The sequence below is a fragment of the Magnolia sinica genome, chromosome 14, assembly GCF_029962835.1.
Source record: "Magnolia sinica isolate HGM2019 chromosome 14, MsV1, whole genome shotgun sequence".
Classification (NCBI taxonomy): Eukaryota; Viridiplantae; Streptophyta; class Magnoliopsida; order Magnoliales; family Magnoliaceae; genus Magnolia; species Magnolia sinica.
Window position 1 is genome coordinate 8,433,704 of NC_080586.1, and position 6,000 is coordinate 8,439,703.

Consider the following 6,000-nt stretch of genomic DNA (forward strand, 5'->3'; position numbering starts at 1 on the left):
AATTATCTCTACTGGTAGTCATTGATGATCTTAATTGTGTCCTTCAATTGTTTTTTCTAATGAATGTTTCGTATGAACTCTTAATAAATCGTATATTCAAATGTGTAAGAAAATACTATGTCATCGACGTTGGATATACTCATTCACAGGGATTTATGGCTCCATACCGTGGGGTTCGATACCACTTGCAAGAGTATCGAACTGGGAGACCACCCGCAAACATGAATGAGCTATTTAATTATCGACATGCACAACTCCGCAACACCATAGAATGTTGTTTTGGCGTAATGAAGGCCAAATTTCTGATATTGAAGATGGCAATGCAGTATCCATTCCATATACAAGAAAATTTTGTGATAACTTGTTATGTCTTACATAATTTCATACGATCAGATTGTCAATACCATCAAGATCTACACGATTCTGGTATACCAATAAATGACGTGAATAGTAACCCTACACTGCATGAGGTCTTAACAAATGATGAAAGACATTGGCTACTTCAAATCACTCAACGAGAGAGAAGTGTGGGTTAGAGCACGTGATGATATTGTGCAACGAATGTGGGTAGATTTGCAACATAATAGTAGGACTAGATAGCGGACTAGATATCCACGATATATGAACTTCTTTGCACATACTTGTCATAAAATTGAACTGTTTTGATTATTGTACTGTAAAGTATGCATTAATGGATGAATAATTCTAAGTAACTCAATGACTGTATAATTAGATAGCAACTTCTAATTTGATTCCTCTGGTATAGTCATTTACATTTTCAATTTCTATTATGTTGATTTTAGAGATGTTTCGATCCATGTAATTGTGCGTTATATGCATACGTGGAATGTCGAACTCTTGACCAATTGATGCGTCGACATCGATACAGTCCCCGATTAGGTTTGTAGTGACATCGACTCGATGTTCACTACGAGAGAAGACGGTGAAATCTCTTGCAGAACCATTGTCCCGGGCAGCAAAGATCAAATGGAGTAAACCAATGGATCAAGCATTGTTCGATACATTGCTGGAACAGATTGCACCGGGATGGAAGGCCGACAATGATTTCAAGAGAGAAGCGTATCAAGTAGCTGCTGATGAGGTGACAAAACATACATAGGTTCTTGTCAATTGACAGAATGTGCAGAATTGGTTGCACTAACATAAGAGAGAGTATAATGATGTCAAGGACATGCTCGGAACCAGTGGATTTGGATGAGATAGTGAGCGCATGGTGGTTAAGGTACCTAATGAAGTGTGACAAGAGTATCTTAGGGTATGATCTTCAAAACTTTTTTAAGTACAGTATAATATGTCAACATCATGTCAGAATGACGCTTCTTTTAATTAATATCTTTTAAATTACTTATAAATGCTTGTTTGTTGTAGTCACACTTGCACGCTGAAAGGTTACGAGGCAAAAGAATCGAGAGAATGAATGACTTAACGGTTATCGTTGGATCCAATTAGGCAATAGGACATTACATACAAGGAAGTAGGAATATGGCTGCATCCTCCTGTTGGGTCCAACGAGATCTGAACGAGGCATGGACGGAGGTCGATTATGATGTCGACAACGCGGTTGACCTATTAGAGGACACTTTAGGTGACTCGACGGGGAACAATCAATTTTCCTCAGACACACCGTCTATGGAAAATCAAATGTTTCGCAGCCTTTCCAACCGCACATCTGATTCTGATACTAATTATAGTGGGAGTAACACTAAGAAACAACAATGACATTCTCGTCCCTATGATGTACTTGGCATATCTTTTTCGATTGTTGCAGAGGCAATACGTGATTTTGGCTTTGGAAAAAGGGGTCAATAAAATAAGCAAAGTATTGGATGTGCTCAAGGAGGTGTAAGGGCTGACTAACTCCGAGTTCATTGAAGTTGGTCAGCTCTTAAGTAGGGATGAGAAGCGCGCTTCTTTATTTGTTAGTCTACAACGTAAGCACTGTGTCCATTTGTTCAATAAAAACTCTCTCCGATAAGTTTGGTGATATTGGTAGTAGATCCGTTTAATGAAGATTGTGAACTATTTGATACAGATTTGTGTTCCTAGATGTGTAATAACTTTTTTTTTTGTTTTTTGGACATGTTAAATTTGGTAGACACTACGTATTAAACTAATTATACTTAGATATATTTTGAAATTTAATGTAACTCTCCAACTTTTCAGGACCCGAGTATGCAACTCATTTCCCAAAAACTCAAGTGTTAACTTATAAAGAGTCAAAGTCCACATATATATATTTTTTTCTTTCATCAGAGTAAGCAGATGAGTGTAGTATGGACAAATCATACATAAGGGAAAGTTGCATTATCATTTAAATATACAAGAAGCCGCATATAATGACTGATATAAACCAATATTCATATTCTTATAATATAAAATGAAATAATATTACATGTGAAACAAGGTAAATTGTAACAATCTTGAGCTGTGAAATCTTGTAACAGCCCTTAGCAAATACAATCATGCACCCTTGTCAACCATAGTCTGCTCTTCACCAATATGAACGTGAACATCATTTGGGCCACCTGTGCTACCTGTATGGTTATATATTCGATGGATGAGTGGCCAACTCAGTATGAATTCCCCTCAAGATTACACACCACTGCATTGGGTAAGCATAATTATAAAATAAAGCATATAAAACAATACATGATGCAGATCTTATTAGATGCATGAATGCGTGAATGCAATCACACCTCGGGGATGCTCATCCGTGCGGAATTTGGGCTTGTCACCTATGCAAATACGCAATTAACACCCTGGGGTCAACCATGTGAAATGCAATCATCGACCTGGGAAAAACAACTAGTCGGACAGAGGCTAGTCATCAGCGAAAGCTATCTAAGTGCGGCATAATGACTACCTATCGTACATCACGTACGTTAGCGATAAACGCTGGTCTGTACCATGTATGCATGATTAGCCAAATCATTATTTGTCCAGTTACAATCAGCCATTTTAAATAAGTTCAAAGGTCACTATGGGGGCTAGTTATTAGCGTAGGCTGACAGCTCAGGCATATGTCCCATACCGCCATCTTCGGCTCATGAGACTACCATCTTAGGATGTTTAATGGAAGTCCGTCGACTAATGGCCAATCATATTACAGTATATGGGGCTTACCATCACATGGTTGTATAGAAATGGTACATCGAGCCACATAGGGCAAATACTAAAACTGAGCCATATAAGGTAAATGTGAAAACTAAGCCACACAAGGCAAGTGTCAAAACTAGGCCACATAGGGCAAATGTCAAAACTAAGCCACAAATGATGAATTTTGAAACTAAGTCACATAGGGCGATTATTAAAATCATGCGATAAAGATCGTTCTTGAAAACCACTTAACACAACAACTCATGGATGGTAGGCTCACATCAATATCCAATTTAAACCATTATTCATCAACCACTAAGTCGAAGGCCCATTATAATCACGATCAATCGGGTTACATCCCAAGTATGGGTATATATTTATAAGTGGGGGTTTCCCACTAATGTACCAGTTTAAATCCCAGAAACAATCCACAAGTAACCCAATAACATAAATTAAATATACAAGATAAACATTAAGCATGTAATGTAGCAACTCAATTTCAGCAATTAACACATATGGTTATAGAATAGAGATATCATTTATAATTTAAAATAAAACTATAACTTAAGCTAATGGAAAAATAGAAAGCCCAAGGGGAAGAATCATCACCTTATAGATCGGACCGCCTAGGAAGCACGTGTGCCCTTAAAATCAATTCCAACCATAAATTGTAAAATTGTATGGTCAGATGCAAGTTTTATATACTTCCTATGGTTAAGATCGTAACCAAGGGTTCAAATAACTTATATTTAGGATTTCACCCAAGAGTCTAGGTCTGGACTTATACCTTAGGGTTGGGACCCTAGTTGGTGTGCAATTAGTTACAAGGTTAATTTAATAGTGCTTATTAACATTAATGATACAAGTAATATTAGTTAATATGGTAATCATAACTATTATGATAAATGTTAATTTAATAGTTACCAGGTACTTATTAATATTAACGATACAATTAGTATTGGCTAATCTAGTAATCATAATCACCATGGTGATGATAATTAGTACAGTCCACTATCAATGACAATATTTAAGGATGGTAATTTAATTTACTACTATTTAATAATTGTGATTAGGCCTATAATACTTAATATTAGTGTAGATAGTCTACCCATGGTTAATTATGAATAATAATCTTAATGATTATCGTAATAACAACTAATGGTGATTTGAACCAAATTTTAAAGAGAGAGGTTTACTTACATTAGTCAACTTGGTGGCTTGACTTGACGTAATTGAGTTGTCCCAACTTGACCGTAGCATCTGGAGGAGGCCCAAGCATAGCCCGACATTAGTGAAGCCCAGACCAGGCCTAAGCATGTTTCGGCCCACCTGGATTCAGTCCCAACCGAATTTGACTCGGTTTCAGCCGAGTTGACTCGGCTCAACTCTTCTTCTCCTCTTCTTTCTTCCTCTTTCCTTCCTTCTCCCTTTTCTTTCTCTTTTCTTCCTTTCTCTTTTCCTGCTGCTGGAAAATCCCAGCAAGGGGACCGACCGATTCGAGATGGGATTCAAATCGAGTTGAGTCCAATCGTCTCGCCAGCCAACCCCACTCAATCCTCTGTTTTCCTTCTTCTTCTTCTCTCCCTATCTCTTTCTTTCCTCTTACTCTCCCTCTCTTTCTCTTTCCTACCCACTTCTATTAATACCTGGATCTGACCAGACCCATCACAAACCTGGACCGAACTTGGTTTAGCGACTCTGCGCCACTCAGCTCTCCCGCCTCACCTCCTACTCTGCTTCTCTTTTTGCTGCTGCTAGATGCATCCAGCAGCACTCGAACCAGGCCCAAACCGGCCCTGTTGCTGGCATGGATCGGACCCAACTCGGTTCGAAACTGGCCCGAGTTGCATGTTGTAGCGAGCAGTGCGGCTCCAGCTCGAGTCCGAATCTCACTTCCTCTTCTTTCTTCTTTCTTTCCTCTCTTTCCCCCATGTATCTCTCTGCTTCCTGTAATTTGGTTGCTGCAGATACAACGGAGCTGTTTGGACGGTTGGATTCGTCCCAACATGAACCAAACTTAGCGCGGTTTGGCCGAGGAAGACGATCGGTGTCCATGGCAAACTCCCACCCACCGCCCCTTTCTTCAATCCGACCGCATGGGAGGGTCCTTAGAGGTGCAATGGAGCTTGTGGAGACAAGATTTCGAAGCTTGGCCACTTATTTTTCAGTAGGTTCGAGCTTGAAGCGGCCGACTGTTCTCCCTCATTCTTTCTCTTTCTTTCCTAAAAACCTAGCCTTGGATGGTCAGGATTACCCTCCAAGGAACGACTGAGATGGGAGGATGCAAAAGCACGCAAATTGCCCTGCTGGCGTGTGAGCAGTTTCCATTTTTGGAAACGTGTGTTTGTGGGACTGTTTTGCGCCGGTCATCGTGTGCACACCCATGTGTAATATCAGGTGGGACAGCTATAGTTTTGGTCTTCACCTTCCAACCAAAAAGATGGACGGTTTGGATCTCCCAGATGGTTGATCATGGCGGGGCACGGACGCCCGCCCGTCGGTTGGCAAAACAGAGGGAGAGAGAGAAATCTCTCCATTTTTGGGGGAGCACCGGTCAGAAACGTCTGACCGGCCTGACTTGTCTGGTGCACAGTAGGTGTGCACCAGCTGTGTACACGCACCCCACCACGTGGGGTCCACCGTGATGTCTGTGATAAATCCACTCTGTCCATTCTGCTATTAGTATTACATGTGTGTGTGTGTATATATTTATATATATATCATAATCATGTTGTGGGTAATGTTGATTTTATAATATTTAAATACTAGTTAGTATTATTATTGTTGTTGTTATATATATATATATATATATATATATATATATATATATATATATATATATATATATATATATATATATATATATATATATATATATGGGAA